Source organism: Mustela lutreola, chromosome 11 (genome assembly GCF_030435805.1).
Source record: "Mustela lutreola isolate mMusLut2 chromosome 11, mMusLut2.pri, whole genome shotgun sequence".
Lineage (NCBI taxonomy): Eukaryota > Metazoa > Chordata > Mammalia > Carnivora > Mustelidae > Mustela > Mustela lutreola.
In genome coordinates, this window is record NC_081300.1 from 52,029,146 (window position 1) to 52,053,111 (window position 23,966).

Below are 23,966 nucleotides of genomic sequence, written 5' to 3' on the forward strand. Positions count from 1 at the left end.
GAATAACAAAATCATACTAAATGTAAGATACCATGTACTTCCCCTTCCTGTTGTGGTTGGCTTTGTGCTAGAACACACCTTGAGGAATTTGCTTTGAGTTAGAAGCAGTTTCTTTCTCAGGCAAGCAAAATTAGAGACAATACACTATCTACTATAAACTTCCTTTTTTTAAAAAAGATGTTATTTATTTATTGGGGAGAGAATAAGCTAGAGAGAGAGTAAGCCAGAAAGAGAGAGAGAGCACAAGCTGGAAGAGAGACAGAGGGAGAGGGAGAAGCAGACTCCCCAGCAAGCATGGAGCCCGATGCAGGACTCGATTCCAGGACTCTGAGACCATGACCCAAGCCAAAGGCAGATGCTTAACCATCTGAGCCACCCAGGCGCCCCTAAACTTCCTTTGTTCTGAAAAAGCAACAGGTTGGGCAGATTTAGTTTTGTAATGTCAGGCAAAAATGTTTTCTAAAATGGGAAGGGTTGAGATACCGTGAATCTAAAAATCTAAAATATTCATGAGACCCTATAAAATACCGTGTGTGTGTGTGTTGTGTGAAGTTGTGACTCTACTCAACTTCTTTCTTCCTCTTTGAGAAGCCTTTTTTTAGGTTTAGATCACAGGAACAGGAGGAGGGACACACCCAACAGCTGTAGAAGCAGGAAGCATCTACTCTAAAACTGAAGAACAAAAACATGAAAATTGAGAGTGTTTGTACATATTTTGTTCCAACTAACTCTCTTTAAAAAGTCCATATTTCAAAAAAAAAAATTTTTTTTTTAAGTCCATATTTCATCAGTGTATGATGGAGAAGGGAGATGCTTGGTTCTCTTTGTGCAATGTATCCAGCATGATGTAAGCAGTTTTATCTTTGCAAATTTATTGTTTCCTTTAGAGAGTATTTCTTTTCTAGATCACATTCCGGAAGCATTAGGAGCTAAATCCCATTAGACAGCAGGGAGGCAATTAATTATAGGAGTGATGTTTACCTCATGCTGAAGGAGGGTCTGTGAAGAGGAACAGGTCTGAGCTTGGCTGAGGTCAGCATGAACTAAATTACTGATGAGACCATTTAGAACTAAAAAATAAAGATGTTGAGGAATGTGAAAAAATACAAATAGTCCTTGTTTTTCATAATTTATGTGGTTATGTAAAAGTAAATGAGCTACTTGTGTATCTCTGGAGGGGTAGCTGATTCCCACCTTTATGACAGGCCCGCTGCCTTATAAGGGGAGGATCAGTAGTAACCAGTGTTCAGGGAAAAGCTTCTCTTTCAAGAAAGTGAAACCTAGATAGGAAATGGAAACAGTCCAACGGGGGAATTTGTCTTTCTCTTTGAGTTTTCTTTGGGAACTGTATTGGAAGTAAGGTAGAAATGTTTGAGAGACTGTTGATTGCTAGGGGAAGACTACCTCTGCATATCTGAAGGCAGGGGCTGTGAGCTGCAAATGAGTCACTGGTATTTTGTAAATCAGATTATATATTCTTTTTTATATTCATCACCTTTTTGTTCCCTCTGGGCCAGTCTTTCTCAAAATTTGGTATTTGGACTACCTTCTCTAGAATCACCTGGAAGTTGTTAGAAGTAAAGATTCCTAGTCCCATACAGTATGGGCACACCTCGGAGATATTGTGGATTCTGTTCCAGTCACCACAATAAAGTGACTATTGCATTAAAGGAGGTCAAATGAATGTTTCGGTTTCCCAATGCCTCTAAAAGTTATGTTTACACTATACTGTAGTCTATTAAGTGTACAATAGCATTATGTCCAGAAACAAGGTACATATCTGAATTTAAAAATACTTTTTTTAAAAGATTTTATTTATTTATTTGACAGACAGAGATCACAAGTAGGCAGAGAGACAGGCAGAGAGAAGGGGGAGGCAGGCTCCCTGGGATCATGACCTAGGCTGAAGGCAGAAGCTTTAACCCACCGAGCCACCCAGGCACCCTTAAAAATACCTTATTGCTAAAAAGAAAAAAAAAATCAAGCTAACCATCACCTGAGCTTTCAGTGAGTCATAATCATTTTGTGGGTGAAGGGTCTTTCCTCTGTGTTCATGGCCATTGACTCATTACAGTGGTGGTTGCTGAAGGTTGAGGTAGCTAAGGCAAATTCTTAAAATAAGGCAGCAATGAAGTTTGCCACATTAATTGACTCTTCCTTTCATGAACGATTTCTCTGTAGCATGCATGCTGTTTGATAGCATTTTACCCACAGTAGCACTTTTTTTTTTTAAGATTTTTTATTTATTTATTTGACAGAGAGAGATTACAAGTAGGCAGAGAGGCAGGCAGAGAGAGAGAGAGGAGGAAGCAGGCTCCCCGCTGAGCAGAGAGCCCGACTCGGGACTCGATTCCAGGACCCTGAGATCATGACTTGAGCCGAAGGCAGCGGCTTTACCCACTGAGCCACCCAGGCGCCCCCACAATAGCACTTCTTTCCAAATTGGGAGTCAATCCTCTCAAACCCTGTTGCTGCTTCACCAGCTAAGTTTATGGAATATTCTAAGTCCTCTGTTGTCATTTCAACAACGTTCACAGCATCGTCACCAGGAGTAGATTCCACCTGAAGGAAACATTTTCTTTGTTCATCCATCAGAACCAACCCCTCATCCACTAAAGCTCTGTCATGAGCTTGCAGCAATTTGGTCCCATCTTCAAGCTCCACTTATAATTCTAGTTCTCTTGCTATTCCCACCACATCTGCATTGACTTCCTCCATGGAAATCTGGAACCCCTTAAAGTCATCTCTTAGAGTTGGAATTAACTTCTTCTACATTCCTGGTAATTTTTATATTTTGACCTTTTCCCATGAATCACAAATGTTCTTAATGGCATCTACAATAGTGAATCTTTTCCAGAAAACTTTTCATCGACTTTGTGGCTAGATGCATCAGAAGAATCACTGTCTGTGGAAGCTATAGCCCTATGAAATGTATTTCTTCAATAATAAGACTTGAGTCGAAATTACTCCTTGATCCATGAGCTGCCAAATGGATTTTATGTTAGCAGGCATGAAAACAACATACATTCAAGTGCATATCTCCATCAGAGTTCTTGGCTCACCAGGTGCATTATTAATACGTACTATTTTGAAAGGAATCTTTTCTTCTGAGCAGTGGGTCTCAACAGTGGGTTTAAAAGATTCAGTAAGCCATGCTATAAATAAATGCACTGTCATCCAGGCTTTTTTCTTCCACTTAGAGAGTAAACACATAGTAAACCTAGAATAATTCTTTTTTTTAAGATTTATTTACTTATTTTCGATAAAGAGAGAGAGCATGAGCGGGGGAAGCAGCAGAAGAAAAGGGAGAAAGTCCTCAAGCAGTCTCCCTGCTGATCATGGAATCTGATACAGGGCTTGATCCCAGGACCTGGAGATCAAGCTGAAAGCAAGAGTTGGACGTTTAACCAACTGACCCACCAGGTGCCCTAACTTAGCATTATTCTTAAGAGACCAAGAATTTTCAGAATGGTAAATAAGCATTGACTTCATTTTAAAGTCACCAGCTGCAGTAGCCCCTAGCAAGAGAGTCAGCCTGTCCTTTGGAGCTTTGAAGCCAGGCATTGCCTTCTTCTTTCTAGCTATGCAAGTCTTAGATGGCATCTTCTTTCAGTAGAATGCTATTTGGTCTACACTGAAAATCTGTTTTTTAGGGTAGCCACCCTCACTGATTATCTTAGCAACATTGTCTGGATCACTTGCTGTAGCTTCTCCATCAACATTTGCTGCTTCGCCATGCACTTGATGTTATAAAGATGGCCTCTTTCCTTAAACTCCATGCTCCAACTTCTCTTAGCTACAAACTTTCTACTGCAGCTTCCTTACCTCTCTCACCCTTCACAGAATTAAAGAGGTAGGGACTTGTTCTGGATTAGACTTTGGCTTAAGGAATGTTGTGGGTGGTTTGATCCTCTATCCAGATCACTCAAACTCTCCGTATCAGCAATAAGACTATTCAGCTTTCTTATCACTCATGTGTCCACTGGGCTAGTGCTTTTAATTTCCTTCAAGAACTTTTGCTTTGCATGTATAACATGGCTAAATGGAGCAAGAGATCTAGACTTTGGCCTGTCTCATCTTTCAACATGCCTTCCTCACGAAGCTTAATTGTTTCTAGCTTTTGATTTCAAGTGAGAGATGTGAGACTCTTCCTTTCCCTTGAACACTCAGAAGCCATCGTAGGGTAAAAGTAGACTTAATTTTGAAATTGTTGTGTCTTGGGGAATAAGTCTCAAGAAAAGGGAAGGAGACGGGAACACTGGTGGTTGTAGCAGTCAGAACACACACAACATTTGTCATATAAGTTTGCCATTTGAAATGTGCACAGTTCATGGTGTCCCAAAGTAATTATAATAGTAACATCAAAGATCATTCATCACAGATCACCATAACAAATACGATAATGAAATACTTTGAAATACCGCAAGAATTACCTAAATATGACACAGAGACAAAAAATGAGCAAATGCTGTTGGAAACATGGCATCAACAGACTTGTTCTATGTAGGGATGCCACAAACCTTCAATCTGTAAACAAATAAACAAACCACAGTATCTGTGAAATGCAATAATGTGAAGCATGATGAGATGAGGTACGCCTATACTTGACTAATTTAAAATCGCTGGACATGGAACCTAGAAATCTGTGTCTCAAACACCCCTCACAGGGATTTTTTTTCTTCTGCATACTAAAGTCTGATCACCCCAGCAGGATCTCAGCTGTGCTGCCAGCGATTAAGGAGAAGATCTGTGTTCACAACAGTGATAGAATTGTAAAGAGGGAACTGGTGGTGAACACAACATAAAGAGATTCCCAAGTGGAAGATTGGAGCTTTACTATTTAGCTTTTTTATAGAGCCTGTGTGTAAATTCACCTCCTCTCACCAACTGAGAAGACTTACTTTGTTATTGCAGGCAATGGTAATTTCCTGTAGACTTTGACTCTTTCTTTCTAGAGAAGCTTACACATACCTTATCTTTGGTTTGCCATCAGACGAAGTCTGAAACTTTCAAGTTGGGCTGGTGTTAAATCCTTATGAAGGTGTTTTGCTTTAAGCCAGACAATATCGTTCTGCTACCATTTGAGTAGGCTCTCTCTTGGGTATTTTGATTCTGTCTTCTCCAGGTACTACAATGAGTCCTCACCAACATTTTATTTGGAGCCAATGTCAAAGGTTGGGAACTAATGACCTAGACTGCCTGACCACTCACACAGGACTGAAGGGAGACTCAGAAAGAGCAAATACTTCCTTCTTTAATATTTTCTCGCTGCCTCACTAACCTGCCATGTCCGGCCTACTATATGCTCACACACTGTCCGTCCCGCCCTCCTGCCTCCTCTCCTTCCCTCTGCATGAGGCATGTCACCACTAATCTATAAAAGCAAAACTCACACTTTGTACTGCTTCTATGATTAAGCATAGCACATACTATAGTTAGAAGCAAAATTAAACCATTTTGCACTGCTGGATAAACTGAAAACACTAGGGTCATCCTGACTTGTTCTGGTCTCCAGAATAATAAACCCTGGGAAGTTTCTTGCAAACCTGGATTCTCTTAAAAAAAAAAAAAAAAAAAAAGGAAGTTGTCCCTCACCCCCCAGCCCCCATCCCACCTATGAACAGGCTAAAGTGATAGCCTGGTACCCTTGGTACCCTTGATAATTTAACCTTTCTTTCCCTTTAAGTGTGTTTTGAATTTGGTGAGCCAATCTTTCTGGCTTCCTCAGAAAGTCTGACACCTTGCCCTGACGATGAGTAAAGTTCGTCCTTCCTTTCCTAAATGTGACAGTCTCTTCAGTTTTCCTTTGGTGTTCCCTTCCAGCCCTTTCTATTGTGCCTTCCAGAAACCCTTCCACTGCACTAAGGTTACTTCAATTTTTTCCCCATCTCAATAAAAGCAACATTATTCAGCCAGTGGCCTGAACCCAAAGCCTAATAGTCATTTTTGACTCCTACCTCTCCTCATTCCCTTCTTTTATATCCTAAAAGCCTTTCATAGGCTTTTAAAATCCTATGAAAGGCTTTTAGGATATATGGGCTATATCCATAACAGAATCATGATCTCTTTATTTATTAATCCATTTATTTATGTACATATGCAAGTTTTTAGTTTTAATCTATTGCAATTTGAAATCATCTTTATTGAGATATAATTCACACACCATAAAATTCACCCATTTAATGTGTACAGTTCAATGGTTGTATGTATATTCGCAGGGTTGTACAACCACAGTCTAACCTTAGATATTTTTATCACCCAAGAAAGAAATCAGCACCCTTTAGCCATTAACTATAATCTCTCACTTGGGTTCCCATAACAGTCTCCAGTAAGTTGTGGTCCATTCTCCATGCTACAGTCAGAACTTTCTTCTTTTTTTTTTTTTCAAGATTTTATTTATTTATTTGACAGAGATCACAAGTAGGCAGAGAGGTAGGCAGAGAGAGAGGAGGAAGCAGGCTCCCCGCTGAGCAGAGGACCCGATGTGGGTCTCGATCCCAGGACCCTGGGCTGAAGGCAGAAGATTTAACCCACTGAGCCACCCAGGTGCTCCCTGAGAGAAATTTCTTTCTTTTTTTTCTTTTTTCTTTTTTTTTTTTAATTTGACAGAGAGATATCACAAGCAGATGGAGAGGCAGGCAGAGAGAGGGGTGGGGGGGGAAGCAGGCTCCCTGCTGAGCAGAGATCCCGATACGGGACTCGATCCCAGGACCCTGAGATCATGACCTGAGTCGAAGGCAGCGGCTTAACCCACTGAGCCACCCAGGCGCCCCCCAGAGAGAAATTTCTAAGGGGCAAATCTAAGTGTGCCTTATCCCAGATTAAAAATCTTCCATAGTTCTATACTCTCATTGTTGTCCTGGCACAGGACAAAACCTTGAAGTTGAATCTAGGGCCATTAGGTACTAACCCTTTTTCTAAATTCAAGGTTAAATAGTATTTTGAATCATCTGGGGACCATGTGTCTCTTCAGAAAATTGACAAACCCCAGGAATGTGTATGACAGTGTTGAAATGTGCTCAGATATGTTCTCCCCCTCTCCTGGAGAAAAGATGATAAATTACATTAGATTTTCCAAGGTTTAAATTATCTAGAAGAGAAGGTTAACTATATATAGTTTTACTCATCTTATAGTTTTGTATTGTTTGTAGTTTTTTTTTTTTAAGATTTTATTTATTTATTTGAGAGAGAGACAGTGAGAGAGAACATGAGCGAGGAGAAGGTCAGAGAGAGAAGCAGAGTCCCCGTGGAGCTGGGAGCCCGATGCGGGACTCGATCCCAGGACTCCGGGATCATGACCTGAGCCGAGGGCAGTCGTCCAACCAACTGAGCCACCCAGGCGTCCCTGTATTGTTTGTAGTTTTATTACACTTATGGAGTGGAAGACACAATCACATTTTCAGATTTGAGGATTCTAAAGATCTTTTCTGCCTGGGACATGTCAAGGGTATATGCAGTCCAGGGCACAAAAAGTCTTACTTGGGGAAATAAAGTCTAAAGTGAGCCTTGTTAGTTAAACAAAGGTGTAGGGAGGTGTTTGGTAGAGGAGAGAGCTAGAAGAGCCACAGAAAGGGAAAAGGAGTCTATTGGAGGAGGGGAGTGCAATGCCAGCACCACGGTGAGTCTGATTCTTATGCCCCGGGTGTAGGGTAGAGGATGCTTTTTTGTTCATCTTCGAACCCCTAGGGCTTGGCACACAGTATACATAGGATTAGCAGTGAGTGCCAAATGGATTAACAAACAAGTGAATACATCTAATAAGGCGTCCCAGTTATTTATGTTTCTGTGCCTGTTTCATTCATCTCTGATTCATTAATCTTACATACAGTACTTGTTGAATAGCCCTCAGGTGCATAGCTAGATAGAGGCTAGCTCACTCATAGCTCCCTTCTCTTATCCTTAACCACCATGGTGAGTCTTAAATGCTGTACAAGTAAACATACGCTCCTCCTCTGAGGCTTCTCAGAGGCTCGCAAACCACAGCTTCTTTTCTGATAATTAGTTTCGTTTCTTCTCGGTTAGCCACACCTCTTATGGTTAAGCAACATTTTCCTGAAGCTGTGAAGTTTAAATATTCAAACCTTTGTATTTTAGGTGAATAGAGACGTTGTATCTAATGTATTTAAAAAAGTGCAGTAAGTGTGTACTTTTGAATCTGCCATGGTGCCTAATGTCTTAATGGTGATAGATGCCATCTGAAGAAAATCTTGATGTGTTTGCCAAAACAGTACTTTGCCTCTGACTTCTAGTTGATCAAAACAGATTTCATTAAGACTGAAACTTTCAGAAAAAACAACCAATTTTGCCTAAAGTTTAAACAACACTGACAAATACTAGAATTTATTTTGAATTAGATTTATGATTCTTTACCAGAGTATAAGTTTTCAAAACAATGACACAGCTTAATACCTTTCTACAATTTTAGAGGATTTCAAGAAAATTTGATGCTTGGTGTGAATATATGTAGAGGCAATATAGGGAACTGAATTAATGGAAAAAAGTGGTTCATGGGTCACCTGGGTGGCTCACTAGGTTAAGCATCTGCCTTCAGCTCAGGTCATGATTCTGGGGTCCTGGAATCGAGTCCCATATAGGGCTTCCTGCTCAGCAGGGAGCCTGCATCTCCCTCTCCCTCTGCTGCTCCCCCTATTTATTCTCTCTCTCTCTCTCTCTGTCAAATAATTAATAAAATCTTTAAAAAATATGGTTCAGTTCACAATTGCATATGAATCCCAAATGAACTTATCCATAGTGCTTAAATGCTTATGCTTCAGAGTCAAATAAATTTGGATTTTAGTCCCAGCTCTGTCAATTACTAAACATACGACCTTGGCCAAGTGATCTGCCTTTATGTCTCAGTACAGAAATAGTATTTGTCCAACAGAATTAATTGAAATAAGTGCCTCAGTTACACATTAATGGCAGTTATCAAGACAACGTTCACACTAAGAATATTAATTTGCAATGTATCAGTCGTGATTTTTAGTTGCCAGGGAAAAATACCATCTCTAGCTCTTGTAAAATCAGACACAATATTTTTGACTTGGAATGTATGTAGCTTGTGGATTTCCTGGGAAGTTGGCACACCTGACTTGAGAGCTACATAGCCAAAAGCATAAGGAGAATCAAGAACTGCTTCCATGAGAACCCCACTGCCAGCTGCCCCTTGCACAGTGGACACTACCCTGGCTCTACCCTGGGCTAAGAGTGCCTCTGTTGCCTCCACTAGCTGGATGCTGTGCTTGCTGCCCCATTAATGTCCGATTGGTTACATGAGTGTATCAAGAGGCCTGGGAGACTAAAACAAGGAGTTTCTGGCATCCACAGCCACACCTTCAGTCAGAGATGGGCTCTGTCTGGCACCTACATTTATATGATGGGGAATCCTCCAAACATAGGAGCCTGAGAGGCTGAGTAGCCAAAAATACACAAGTATGCATTATCCTTCCTAGAGAGCCACAAATTTTAGAGATTGCCTTGACTCCTCTCTTTTCCCCATACTCCAAACTGCTGACAAGTCTGTCAGCTTCACCTTCAGAATACATCAGAACATGATCACTGTGCCTCAGCTCCACCATTACCAGCCTAGAGCAAACCCTTATTATCTCCGCCCTGGATTATTGAATCAGCCTCCAGTCATTAAGCCTCTTATAGTCTATCTTCAAAATAACAGTCAGAGTAGTTCTCTTAAAGAATATGTCAGGGGGCACCTGGGTGGTTCAGATAATTGAGCATCTGCCTTCATCTCAGGTCATGAGAGCCCCAGGCTGGGCTCCCTGCTCAGTGGGGAGTTTGCTTCTCCCTCTGCCTCCACTTGTGCTCTCTCTCTCTCTATTTCTGAAATGAACAAATAAAAATCTTCAAAAACCTCTGACTTAAAAAAAATATGTCTGACCATATCATTCCCTTGCTCAAAGTCCTCCAATACTTTCCCTTTTGTTCAGAGTGAATGCCAAAATTATATAGTAACCTACAAGGCCCTTTCTATTAGTCCTTCTCTGCCCCATTCATCTCTCTATTATTATTATTCTCACTCTCTATTACTCTATCACAATGCCCATGATGTTCAAAACTCAGGATCTTGCACTTGTTTTTCCCTCTACCAAGAACATTTTTCTCATTGATCTTTACAACTTATTCCTTTATTTCCTTCAGCTTTCTTCTCAAATATCATCTATCAGAAAATGTTCTCTGACTGTTATATAAAATTGTGACCCCGTGGCCCCCAGGACTCCAATCCTTTTAAATGTTTCTTCATAGCACATTAATCACCATCTGACATACTGTATATTTCATTGTTAAATTATTTCTGCCTTCCCCTACTGAATATGAGCACCATGAAAACAGGAAATTGATTTATGTCCTCAACATCTAGTTGGCACACAAAAAATATTTGATGAATGAATGAATGATAATAGATCTTTAATTATCACTTTATCTTCTAAATAAGATACATAAGGTATACTACTTACTATACAAAATGTATAAAAGAGTGTCTGCACAAAATGTCATCCTTCTTTTACATGTTGCCCGAGTCATGTTTTTAAGATAGATCTTGTTATGCCACTCACACATACATACATACATACATTTTCTCTAACTTCTTACTGCTGATAGGTGTGTTTCTCAATTTGGGGTATGAGAAGTTGGAAAAATCACAGAACAAAGTAATACATCATTCTAGTCTAGAGTGTCAAATTTTACTTTTAGCATTTGAGGGAGAAAGTTTCTAATTTTATTCCTCTTAAAAAGTTTGCCACAGGGGTGCGTGGGTGGCTCAGTGGGTTAAGGCCACTGCCTTCGGCTCAGGTCATGATCCCAGGGTCCTGGGATGGAGCTCTCTGCTGGGCGGGGAGCTTGTTTCCTCTTCTCTCTCTGCCTGCCTCTCTGCTTACTTGTGATCTCTGTCTGTCAAATAAATGAATAAAATCTTTAAAAAAAAAAAAGTTTGCCACATGCATGTTAATATAAAAATTTATATTTGTATACAAAATAATATACAAATTTAGTTCAGTTGGGTAGAAATCATGAAAATCCAGGAAGGGAAAAAAAATCTATATAAGCAGTAAGTGATTAGAAAATTTGATCCTTCTGTGTTGTTAGGTAAACTTGTCTGTGTTGTAATTAAATCAGAAAGCACAGGGTAGTTAAGAATAATATGAAAAAGGATTTGGGGGAAATCTCATAATGAGCTTGATGTGGAGGCAGCTAACAGTTTTCCGAGCATAGCTAAGTCTTTAGTAGTAAGCAATACCAGTCAATTTTAAAAGCTTATACAGAACTTATTAAACTATGGGTTTCGCTACTGTAGAAATGGCAATTAAATACAATGTCAAGTGTCTCTCTCTCTCTTTCTCTCCCTTTTAAGATTTTATTTATTTATTTGACAGAGCACAAACAGGGGGAGCGACAGGCAGAGGGAGATGCAGGCTCTCTGCTGAGCAAGGAGCCTGATGTGGTACTCCATCCCAAGACCCTGAGATCATGACCAGAGCTGAAGGCCGACACTTAACTGAGTGAGCCACCCAGGCATCCTTCAAGTATCTCTTATGTTAGAAAATAGTAAGCAAAAAGAGGAAGAAATCATCACTCTTTCAGTGATACTTAAGAACCAACTCCATGACACCTAAAGGTTAGGTGGTTTGCTCTATAGGATATCAAAGCACTATGAAGCTAGATTATTAAGGCAGTGCAGTATTACTTGAAAGGAAAAAAATAATCAATACAACATGCTAGGAAACCTGGGAATGGAAGCATGCATTCAGTTATATGGGACGTAGCAGGGAAAAGATAGGCTCACTGCTCAATAAATGATGCTCGATTATTCATTAAAAAAGAATGACATAGGTTCCTTTGTCAGTATGATACAAAGCAACTCCATACAAATTAGAGGAAAAACTTTTAATGGAAAATATTTAAACTTTAAGAATAAAATTTGAGGGGCGCCTGGGTGGCTCAGTGGTTTGGGCTGCTGCCTTCGGCTCAGGTCATGATCTCAGGGTCCTGGGATCGAGCCCCGCATCGGGCTCCCTGCTCCGCAGGAAGCTTGCTTCCCTCTCTCTCTCTCTCTCTGCCTGCCTCTCTGCCTACTTGTGATCTCTGTCTGTCAAATAAATAAATAAAATCTAAAAAAAAAAAAGAATAAAATTTGAGAAAGCATTGGAAGTAGAGGAATTTTTAAAAAATATTTTATGTATTTATTTGACAGAGATCACAAATAGGCAGAGAGTCAGGCAGAGAGAGGGGGGGGGGAAGCAGGCTCCCTCCTGAGCAGAGAACCCGATGTGGGGCTGGATCCCAGGACCCTGGGATCATGACCTGAGCCAAAGACAGAGGCTTTAACCCACTGAGCCACCCAGGTGCCCGGAAGTAGAGGAATTTTTAAAAGGAGACCAGAAAGCACTAACCATAAAGGAAATAATAAATTCAATCATATTAAGTACTACTGTTCATTAAAAGCTCTCCCAAAGAAGGGAAAATTCAAGCCACAAACAGAAGAAAGATGTTAATAAGCCTTTTAATAAGTTAATAAGTTATTAATTATTAATAATAAGTTAATTATTTATTAATAAGTTATTAATAAGTCAATAAGACTTATACTAAACCAGCCAAGGTTTAGTAGTCACTATGTAGAGTGAACCCCTAAAAATCAACAGGAAATTCAAATCCATAGAAAAATCAGTGCACAGCATGAAGAGGCATTTCACAGAAGAGAAAATACAGTTAAGGAATACACATATGGAAAGATGCTCAGTCTCATTTATAGGGAGGGGAATGCAAATTACAACCACAATGATATACTATTCACATTCACCAAACTGATAAACTTTTTTAAAAAATATATTTTATTTATTTATTTGACAGAGAGAAATCACAAGTAGACCGAGAGAGAGGAGGAAGCAGGCTCCCTGCCAAGCAGAGAGCTCAATGCCGGACTTGATCCCAGGACCCTGAGATCATGACCCAAGCTGAAGGCAGAGGCTTAACCCACTGAGCCACCCAGGCACCCCCTGATAAATATTTTTTAGAGTAAAAAACACTCCTAAGTGTTGACAAGGAAATGGAACAGCGGGAACTCTTCTATAGTGCTGGGGAGAAAAACTGGCATTATCTGGTAAATTTATAAGTACATGAAATCCCTGACGCTTGATATATATCCTATGTAATATTTCTATTGCATAAGAACACCGGAATATAACACACAAATATTCTTAGAAGTCTGCCTTTTTAAAAAGCAAAAACAAACAAGAAACCCAAATCCTGGAAATAATTAAAGTGTCCATTAAGGGGTGCCTGGCTGGCTCAGTCAGTTAAGCCTCTGCCTTTGCTAGGGTTATGATCCCAGGGTCCTGAGATTGAATGCCTCCACCACCTCCCTGCTCAATGGGGAGCCTGCTTCTCTTGCTCGCCCTACTTGTGCTCTCTTTCTCTCTCAATAAATAAACAAAATCTTAAAAAAAAAAAAAAGTCTACTGAGTCCACCTTCTGCCTGGCACTGGTTAGTGGTTCCATGGTTACTGCATTCCATCTCGGGTGGCTCCAGTGGCTCTGGAGGTCACAATTTCGGCCCCAATGGGGACCTGGACATGCCTGTGGATGTAGGAACAGAAGGTGGGGTGACAGCTCCAGGGAAGCAGTGTATACTACCATCAGCTCCATGTTGGACCAAATCTACTCCTGTCTGGACTACCTAGAGGAGAAGAATGACCACCTCCACACCTGGCTCTGGGAGCTGCTTGAATCCAACTGGTCTTAAGCTGCTAGTAGCAGCTGGGGGATGTTCCTAACAATGCCATCTAATACGCTGTGGGAGCCCCCAATGCACCCCAAATCTATCTCTCAGGGCTAGGCTCTGGCCTGGGCCCTTATCACCTGGCTTAGATACCTTCTCAAGGGCTGACCTACAGGTTTCCTGGTTGGTTTGCCTGCCTGGGCCCCTCCTGTGCCTGGGTCAGCCCCCACCACCTGGCATCCCTTCATGGGGTCAGGTCTGAGCACACAACCCCTCCTACTATGCCTGGCTGCTCAATTCCTTGGCACTCCCCACTCTGTCCAGGCCTTGAATGTCCACAATGAATGGGTCTCCAACACCAAAAATTAATAATAATAATAATAATAATAATAATAAATTGATTAAATGTCCATTGAAAGTAGAATGAAAAAAATTATGGTATATTTACATCAAGAAATACCATATAGCAGTAAAAAAAAAAAAAAGAACCACAGCTATATTCATCATAAATGAATCTCAGAAATATTTGAGCAAAAAAAATAGTTGCAGAAGAATATATAAATGTATATATGATAACTGTGACTTATAATATGAAATGTATATTTGGTCTTGCTGTTCCTGACACATAGCTTTAAAATCCTTGGAATTTCTTAAGTGAGAAGACTGATAAAAGCATCTTTTGTTATTCTTAACAATCCCCTTTCAAATACATCTGAGTTAATGAGGGGATTTTTTAAAAAAAATTTTTATTTTTATTTTTTTTTGTGTTAGGATTTTTAGATTTTTAGAAAGTCCTTAAGGATGGGAGTTCATTGCCAGTGGAAACAACCAAAAGTAGTGGCACTTTCAGTCCCACCCACCTCACCAGCCCACCTCCTAGAAAGGGAGATGAGCTAGAGGTTGAATCAGTCACCAATGGCCAATGATTTAATCAATCGTGCCTATGTAATGAAGCCTCCACAAAAACCCAAAGGGATAGGGTTTGGAGAGCTTCTGGGTTGTTGAACATACAGGGGTTCTGGAATAGTGGAGAGCCCAGAGAGAGGATGGAAGGAAGCTCTGTGTCCCTTCCCCTGTGCCTCACACTAGGCACCTCTTCCACCCACCTCTTCCTGAATTATATTCTTTTATGATAAACCTGTAATCTGCTAAGTAAATGTTTTCCTGAGTTCTGTGAGTTGCTCTAACAAATTAACTGAACCCAGGGAGGGGGTGGTGGGAACCTCCGATTAATAGCCATTGGGTCCGAAAGAAGCACAGGTAACAGCCTGGGCTTGTGGTTGAGCAACTGAAATGCGGCAAGGGGACTGTCCTATAGGACTGAACCCTTAACATGTGGGATCTAATAAACTGTAGGGTGCCCAGCTGGTGTCGCAAAATTGCTCGATGTGTGGAAAACTCACGCATCTCGTGTCAGAAGTGAAGTAGGGTTGTAGTAGGATGTTGAGAATGGAGGAGACACCCAGCAGGAATGTGTTGTTTGTCCCTAACACTATATAAAATTCAAAATCTTTCAAAAACTAAATAATCTATTGTAAACAAAAGGAAAAAGGATGCCTATACATTTCAGGATAGAGAATACTTCAGTTGTAAGGAGATTCTATTTTGGGAGGGGCATACTGGGCCTTCAGAATATTAGGAATGCTCTTTTTCTTAAGTTGGATGGTGGCTATGATGAAGAACAGGTGGAAGGCAGGCAGGCAGGGACAAGCAAACCCCTTCCCTAAGAGGAAACTGCCCTTAACAGGATTTTATACCAGCCTGGAAAGAGCCCTCCCCCCTTTCCCACATGATAGGTAGATGACAAAATGATTGGGTGACCAACTCATGGTGCATTAATCAAATTAAAACAGCTCACTGGGGCACCTGGGTGGCTCAGTTGGTTAAGAGACTGCCTTCGGCTTAGGTCGTGATCCTGGAGTCCCGGGATCAAGTGACGCCTCGGGCTCCCTGCTCAGCGGGGAGTCTGCCTCTCTCTCTGACTCTCTCCCCTCTCATGCTCACTCTCTCTCTCAAGTAAATAAATAAAATCTTAAAAAAATAAAAATAAAAATAAAACAGCTCTCTAGCAAGCCCATAAACACCCCTGGACTTAGAAACCATGGTGGCAACCCTCTTGGGTTCCCTCCCTCTTCAAACGCTTAGTACTATCAATCGGTAACTTCACCGTAGCTCAATAAAACTTGCTTTGCTGCCCATCATTCTGTCTGGTCTACCTCTTTATTCTTCAAAGCAGCATAACCAAGAACCCTGGGCACCAAAGGAAAAGAAATCCTGTAACAGCTACATATATCTTTGTCTTTTATTATTTATTTATTTATTTATTTATTTTTAAAGATTTTATTTATTTATTTGACAGACAGAGATCACAAGTAGGCAGAGAGGCAGGCAGAGAGAGAGGAGGAAGCAGGCTCCCTGCGGAGCAGAGAACCCTATGTGGGGCTCGATTCCAGGACCCTGGGATCATGACCCGAGCGGAAGGCAGAAGTTTTAACCCACTGAGCCACCCAGGTGCCCCCGTCTTTGTCTTTTAACAGTTAGATTATATATATTCTTTGGATGTATGAAATTTCTCATGATGTAAATGTAAAAATGTAGACATAGATTGGGAACATGTAAGTCTTTGTAGAGGTACTGTTAGTTTAAGAAGCTAAGTAACGGGCACCTGGGTGGCTCAGTGGGTTGAGCCGCTGCCTTCGGCTCGGGTCATGATCTCGGGGTCCTGGGATCGAGTCCCGCATCGGTCTGTCTGCTCGGCAGGAGCCTGCTTCCTCCTCTCTCTCTCTGCCTGCCTCTCTGCCTACTCGTGATCTCTGTCAAATAAATAAATAAAATCTTTAAAAAAAAAATAAGATGCTAAGTAACATATTTCATATATGAAGAAAATATTCAACTACATGGACTTTTTTGTACCACCATATGTTTATTGCAGCATTATTTACAACAGCCAAGATATGAAAGCAACCTAAGTATTCACTGATAGATGAATAAAGAAGATGTGATATGTATGTGTGTCTACACACACACACACACACATACACACACACAATGACATATTATTCAGCCATAAAAAATGAAATCTTGCCATTTAGGACAACATGGAGGGACCCAGAGAATTTAATGCTAATGAAAAAAAAAAAAAAGAAAAGAAAATTTAATGCTAATGAAAAAGACCGAGAAAGATAAAGTACCATATGATTTCACTCATATGTGGAATATTAAAAAACAAAATAACTGAACAAAGGAAAAAGAGACAAAGGAAAACCAGACTCAAATACAGAGAACAAACTGTTGCAACACGTGGGTATGGGGATGGAAGAAATGGTGAAGGGGACTAAGAGTACACTTATCTTGAGGAGCACTGAGAAAGGTACAGAACTGTTGGGTTATTGTATTGTACTCCTGAAACTAATATAATACTGTATGTTAATTACACATAAAAAATGCTATCAAGAGGGACGCCTGGGTGGCTCAGTTGGTTGGACGACTGCCTTCAGCTCAGGTCATGATCCCGGAGTCCCAGGATCGAGTCCGACATCAGGCTCCCAGCTCCATGGGGAGTCTGCTTCGCTCTCTGACCTTCTCCTCGCTCATGCTCTCTCTCACTGTCTCTCTCTCAAATAAATAAATAAAATCTTTAAAAAAAAATGCTATCAAGAAAAATCATTGATAGTTTTGGAATGTTTGTTACAGCAACAAAAGCTGACTGGTGGGGCGCCTGGGCGACTCAGTGGGTTAAAGCGTCTGCTTTCGGCTCAGGTCATGATCCTAGGGTCCTGGGATCGAGCCCCACATCGGGCTTTCTGCTCCACAGAGAGCCTGCTTCCTCCTCTCTCTCCCTGCCTGCCTCTCTTGCCCACTTGTAACCTCTGTCTGTCAAATAAATAAATAAAATCTTAAAAAAAAAAAAAGCTGACAGGTATTGCTGATAGAGATGAGGAATTTCTTATTGGTGACAAAGCTTCCCTATCTCCCCTTGGTAAAGAATAATTGGAAGAACAAGTAGCTTTTGCACCAGTCCGGGTATGAGTTTTGGGCATATTTACTAACATATTTTGAGTTCCAGCTTCTTTTTTTTTTTTTTTTTTTTTTTTAAAGATTTTATTTATTTATTTGACAGAGAGAAATCACAAGTAGATGGAGAGGCAGGCAGAGAGAGAGAGAGGGAAGCAGGCTCCCTGCTGAGCAGAGAGCCCGATGCGGGCCTCGATCCCAGGACCCTGAGATCATGACCTGAGCCGAAGGCAGCGGCTTAACCCACTGAGCCACCCAGGCGCCCGAGTTCCAGCTTCTTAATTTATAAATGATTAAGGTACAAGGTTGGTGCAATAATTAAATAAGATAGTTTATATAAAGCCCATAGCTGTATCGAGGACATGCAAAACATGTCTGTTTCCTCCCTAAGCATGATGGAAGGAGCCATGATAAATACTTCAGGACAGAATGAATGAATGAATGAGTCCTTCCAAATCTGAGTCCTCATTCACTGGAGCCCTCCCATGTCTGCTTGTGTTCTTACACCTTTCTTCTTCACTACTAGTTCTTTCTTCAGCTGCTAGCTTTTCCTGATACTCTTCCCTTCTAGGCAGGATGTGAGAAGGTTCATTCAGCTTCAAACGTGATTCCTGGGTTTCTAAAATGCTGCAAGCGCTGGTAGGCAGCGGCCTGGGGCCTTTCTTTGCTTCTTCAGGGACCTTTTTCTGCTGGACAAATTCATTAGTCTTAAAGCCTCTCCAGCCACGGTGGCTTCCTCACAAAAGCAGGGCCAACCAGATTCTGGGGCGAGTGGGCCATGAGCAGGGCTGTGAGGCTTCAAGGCCCTGGCTGGGGTGGTGCTGGCCCCGTGGTCCTGGCCCCGTGGTCCTGGCCAAATACATAGATTTCGTGAAGGAAAAAATACTCAGTGTGTTGTTACCAAAAAGTAAAGACACAAGCAGACGGTTAATTTATTTTAAATTTTTAAAAAAGATTTTATTTATGTATTTGACAGACAGATCACAAGTAGGCAGAGAGGCAGGCAGAAAGATAGGGGGAAGCAGGTTCCCTGCTGAGCAGAGAGCCCAATGCAGGGCTTGATCCCAGGACCCTGAGATCATGACTTGAGATGAAGGCAGAGGCTTTAACCCACTGAGCCACCCAGGCGCCCCTCCAACAGTTAATTTAAAAATTGAAAGGTGTTTCATTCAAAGTTAGTTCCTTAAACAACATGGAAATTAAAGCTGATATATCAGGAGAAAGTTGGCAAAGGCCTATATGGCTAGAGATATATTCTGAGATATTAACATATTTTAACATGATTTTTCCTTCTTTGATTTTCCCTTAACCAACTCCACCAACTCCCTACCCCCATTCGAAAAATAGCAGGCTCTGTGCTTTCTTGCCCCAAGAGAACTTTGTCACAGACTCTTACTTTGGTGGCCCCAATGATACATTTCTCCCATATTCTTGCCTGTGGTATAGTCCCTTGCCTCTAATCTAGGGTGAACCTCTAACCTACTTTAACCAATCGGACGCCGTTCTAGTCCTAAACCTTAAGAAGTTCTGCAAGCTCCCATGTTTTTGCTCTAGCGGGGGTCAGCCTAGATTAGAGGCAAGTCAGTCAGGTAGTCTGACTACCCTGACTACCCTACCACCTCTGTGAGATTCCCAAACAAGCCAAGAGGAAGGGTTGAAAAGAGACCTGAGGGCCCTGGCCAACAACACCAGGGGAGCTCTCAGCCAACAACCAGCACCAACTTACCAGCATCATGAGTAAGACATCCTGGAAGTGACTCCTCAAAGCACTGCCCAAGCTGATAGCACAAGGAGCAGAGAAATCTGGTTCCACCAAGCCCTGCCAAAATTGCAGAATCATGAACAAATAAAGAAAAAGATTGTTTTAAGTTACTAGGTTTTAAGGCAATTGATTATGTAGCAATAGATCACTGAAACAAAGGACAGAATAGAAAACATACTTTCCTCCTGGGAACTTTTTTTCTAAAAGCCTAAGCTCTTAGAAGAATGCAGGTGGTTTTGGAGAGGGGATAAAAATGAGTGAAAGACTTATAGGCATTGATTGATAGAGTACCTTGAAGAAAGATGAAGAGAGATGGATTAAAATTAAAAAAGAGATTCCCTCTGGGCTGGTAAGATGAAATGGTACTCCCAACTCTCCTAAGTAGCTATACAGTACATCCGAGCAGACAGGATCAAGAGAAGCCTTGTCAGTGATTCCCATGTCCCCAGGTGGCGCAAAAGCAACAGGAAGCCACCAGACCTAAAGAGGCCATGATGACAAGGATGAGATTCTCTCCCCACTACTCAGAACGTAGTACTTCTTAAAACTGGCAAAAGAAGGAAACCCAAGGTGTTTTCTACCAGTCTGGTAGATTGATGCTTAGAGTCATAAACTGTATTACAGTGTTTTTTGCATTCGGGCTCTCTGCTCAGCAGGCAGCCTGCTCCCCCCCCCCCCCCCCGCCTCTCTGCCTACTTGTGATCTCTGTCAAATAAATAAATAAAATCTTTAAAAAGATTTTTTTTTTTTTTGAGTGGTGCCTAGGTGGCTCAGTTGGTGAAGTGTCCAACTCTTGATTTCGGCTCAAGTCATGATCTCACGGTCATGAGATCGAGCCCCACATCGGGCTCTGAGCTGGGTGTGGAATTTGTTTAAGATTCTTTCCCTCTCCCTCTGCCCTTCCCACAGCTGCCCCCTGTCTCACCCCCACACTCAGGTGTGCTCTCTTAAAAAAAAATTATTTTTTTAGAAGATAGCAATATCAAAAACTCACTTTCCTTGCTTTTTCTTTTCTTTGAATTTAAATTCAATTAACATATAGTGTATCTTGAGTTTCAGAGGTAGAGTTCAGTGATTCATTAGTCTTATATAATACCCAATGCTCATTACATCATGTGCCCTCCTTAATGTCCACCTTCAGTTACCCCCTCACCCCCACATCCCCCTTCCTCTTTCTTTTCTTTCTTTCTTTTTAAGACCTCATATATTCATTTGAGAGAGAGAGAGAGAGAACAAGCAGAAGGAGAGGGAGAAGCAGACTCCCCACTGAACAGGGAGCCAGATGTGGGGCACGATCCCAGGACGCCAGGATCATGACCAAGCTGAAAACAGATGCTTAATCAACTGAGCCACCCAGGTGCCCCTTCCTCTTTGTTTTCTAGGTATTTTTTTTAATTTGAGGATAATTTGACCTCATCAAAAAATCCTAACAAGCTTGTATTCCACACCCACACAACTTCTTTCTGACAACTATCTTTGATCTGTAATATTTTATCAAACCGTCACAGTACACATAGAATAGCACTAACACCACCCCCCAGTCAGCAGGGATTTCCATCAGCTTCCCTCTATTGTGGGGGCCACTCAGGAGTTCGGCTGTGTGACTACCTTTGACCAATGAGATCAGCAAAGGTAATGCAAATGCAGTCACTTGCACTTTAGAACTTTTTCTTTTGAAATTCTGTGACAACCAAGTAAGAAAACTAAGCTATCCTATTAGAGATAGCTAACAGGGGAGAACAGACCTTCAGTTCTCAACAGCCTCAGCTGCCAGCCATGTGAATGAGAACCAGTCAGCCGCACTCATGCTGCCCCGTGTCCGCTGCTGTATACATGATCTCAAGTGAGACCAGCAGAACTGCCCAATGAAGCTCAGCCCAAATTTCAGAATCATGAGCAAACGCGCATGGCTTCTGTTTGAAGCCGCTAAGTTTTTTGAAATGGAAAACTACTCACTGACCATTGTTCATCAATATTCACAATAAAGTAAGTAATACACAGTTGGATAACATTCTGACTACTATAAAGTTACTGTTTTTTCAAACTTCCATTGAATCATTAACACAAATATTGAATAGACTGAGCCTGCATGGAAAGAAGAGATTGGGTAAAGAAAAAATACACAAATCAATAGTTTAAATTACAAAAGTTTGTTTGCTCATTTGTGCTAGTAGGTCTGAAACAGCAACATTTCTAATCATCTGTCTGGTTTCCACAAATCATGATCTTTTAGTCAGTATACGCAAGGATTTCAAACTTTTGTAAAGGAATGGTTCCCTAGGAGGAACTTTTTAAAATCTTTTTTTTAATTAACATATAATGTATTATTTGTTTCAGGGGTACAGGTCTGTGATTGATCAGTCTTACACAATTCACAGCACTCACCATAGCACATACCCTCCCCCATGTCCATCACCAGCCACTTCATCCCTCCGACCTCCCTCCCATCCAGCAACCCTCAGTTTCCTGAGATTAAGAGGCTCTTATAGTTTGTCTCCTTCTCTGGTTTCATCTTGTTTCATTTTTCCTTCCCTTCCCCTATGATTCTCTGTCTTGTTTCTCAAATTCCTCATATCGGTGAGCTCATATGATAATTGTCTATCTTTGATTGACTTATTTGCTTAGTATAATACTCTAGGAAAAACTTTGAATGCTCATTTAACTAAGCCTTGCTTGGCTTATTAAAACACAGCATTATTTGTAGTCTTCTCCTCTGAGTGGAGAGGTTATTGGGAATGGTAGAATTTTTCCTTCCAGAGAGTTTTGCAAATAAACTGTTGCACTAATATAATTATAGATATAGATAGAAATTGTGATGAGCCTACTTTAAATTGTCCAATTTAGTTTTTATTTAAATTATCCAATTAACTATAGAATCATTACTTGCTTGAAGGTTTACGGCTCCAGGAAAATTTTCAATTTCCCCTAAGGAGATCTATTTCTTGCTTTGTTCAGAAAGAGGGCATCCCAGCAACAACAGGGACTTAGCCATAATTGTGAAATGCCGTTTTTGTTTTTGTGAATATAAAGCAAAAACCCAACAACAATCATTTACACTTGTATAAATAAACAAAAAGCCTAGCATGGTCTTTAGCCATTAAGGGTTAAATGTAAGTTCTGATTGAGTTATGACTGTGGAAATTTTTTCTAACACTTTGAAAAACTTTCTTTAATAAGAGACAGAGAATAATCTACCATGGTATCATATGTTCTTTTCTGTTAAATGAAGCAACTACAGTAAGTTTTTATTTGTCCACAGTAACCAGTGCTATTGATGCAAAAAACAAAAACAATCCAACACAAGCGTCTGGGTGGTTCATTCGTTAAGTGTCTGCCTTCAGCTCAGGTCATGAGGTTCCGGGATTGAGCCTAGGATCCTCCAGCCCTGCATCGAGTCCCACACTGGGCAGGAAGCCTGCTTCTCCTCCTCCCACTCCCCTTGCCTGTGTTCCCTTGAAGTGTCTCAATCTGTCAAATAAATAAAATCTTAAAAAACCCCAACAATTCCTTTGATACTACTCAAAATGAACAAATTAAATTTGATTTTCATTAGAATATAGTTATTCACATGAATGTCATAGAACCAAGCCATATATATATATGTGTGTGTATGTGTGTATATATGTGTGTGTATGCGTGTGTGTGTGTATATATATAATATAAATATATATGAATACGAATGATTATTGAGCATCTTCTGACAAGAATGTAAAGTTTGTCTCTCTCTTTATAAAAAGCAGTTACAATTTGAGGACACTTCATGTTTGCCTCTTTTTGTCAGCACCAAGTCTGTCCCATCTGCATCTCTCTGTTTCATGAAAAGATCAATTCTCTGCTGCTGTCTATGACACTATTTGTTCAGGACAAAGACCACAGGCAAATGTCTTGGTTTGTCAGCAACATCTCTTTTCTTCTTTAATCTGCTGTCATCAGATTCACTGTCAGATAAAGATTTTCTTTTTTTCCTATCTTTTTCATTAATAGTTTTTTCAGGATTAAGAAATAGTTTGTTTAACTCTGGGTGATCTAAATTTCTTCAGGTTTTCAAGTATCATCAGAATTCGTAAATCTCTTCCATTTAAGGAAGTACTTACCCTTCCCATTCTCTACATACTGGTACAGTGCTTTTTCTACCACCAAATCTTCAGGCTCTTCAACTCTTGTATTTGTTTCTTTCCCAATTTTTTGGAATGTAGCTTTATTGGAGGCCATTTTATTTTTTATTTTATTTATTTTTTTAAAAAGATTTTATTTATTTATTTGACAGAGAGAAATCACAAGTAGATGGAGAGGCAGGCAGAGAGAGAGAGAGAGGGAAGCAGGCTCCCTGCTGAGCAGAGAGCTCGATGCGGGGCTCGATGCGGGGCTCGATGCGGGGCTGGATCCCAGGACCCTGAGATCATGACCTGAGCCAAAGGCAGCGGCTTAACCCACTGAGCCACCGAGGTGCCCCTTGGA

General features: G+C 40.8%; 1 pseudogene; it reads right to left on the reverse strand.

Moving 5' to 3' along the window:
• Positions 1-661: 661 nt before the first annotated feature.
• Positions 662-23,771, reverse strand: LOC131810965 (chromobox protein homolog 3-like; annotated as a pseudogene).
• Between the last annotated feature and the right edge of the window lie 195 nt (positions 23,772-23,966).